General features: G+C 43.8%; 1 pseudogene; it reads right to left on the bottom strand.

The window, feature by feature from the left end:
• Positions 1–701, bottom strand: part of LOC119591623 — a 7,457-nt pseudogene that overhangs the window by 2,340 nt on the left and 4,416 nt on the right.

Raw genomic sequence — 701 nt, 5'->3', positions numbered from 1 at the left:
TATCAACCAACAGCTAATTAATCCACCTCCTTACTCACCTTCCTGGTCTTGATGGCGTACACGGTGCAGAAGCAGACCAACACCAGCGGATAGATAAGACCCACGATGTACGAATAGTCATCAAGGCCATTGCAGATGCGGATGCGGAAGTCAGTGTCTCTCGAGCAGAGGTGCTTCGTCGATGGCGAGTAATACACGAGCCAGGAGATGTTGATGATCACCTCCACGCTTACGAGGAGGGTGACGATCACCATTTGGGAGCGCGGGGAGGTGTACTTGGCCTGTTATGTTGTGAGGGATTGAGTTAGGTGCCTTTGTCGTTATCTGAATGGCTTAAAATTACGTAGTCAGTATATTTATACAACAGGTAGGTTAAAGGGGGTTGTGATAGGTCCCTTTGCTCTAATTCAAATATTGACAATTGTATATTATCACAACATCTAGGGTGTATTATCACTATACGTATATGACACTTTTTAGCTATTCATATATATATTTCGCGTCACATGTAGCTTCCATATATAATTCTAAAACCTCATTAGGTGTGTATTTCCTCCAGGGCAAACGACCCTATCAGGAATCCAAAAGCCTATTTAACTCTGACTTGCAATAAACCCTTCCCCACTTCTCCCTCCCTTCCCGAAGAATCTAAACAAGCTGAACTACTTAACTGTGAATTACAATGTACGCTTCCCCCCCTT

The sequence above is a fragment of the Penaeus monodon genome, chromosome 29, assembly GCF_015228065.2.
Source record: "Penaeus monodon isolate SGIC_2016 chromosome 29, NSTDA_Pmon_1, whole genome shotgun sequence".
Lineage (NCBI taxonomy): Eukaryota > Metazoa > Arthropoda > Malacostraca > Decapoda > Penaeidae > Penaeus > Penaeus monodon.
Note: the sequence above shows the minus strand (reverse complement) of the source record. Positions and strands in the feature narration are given on the sequence as shown.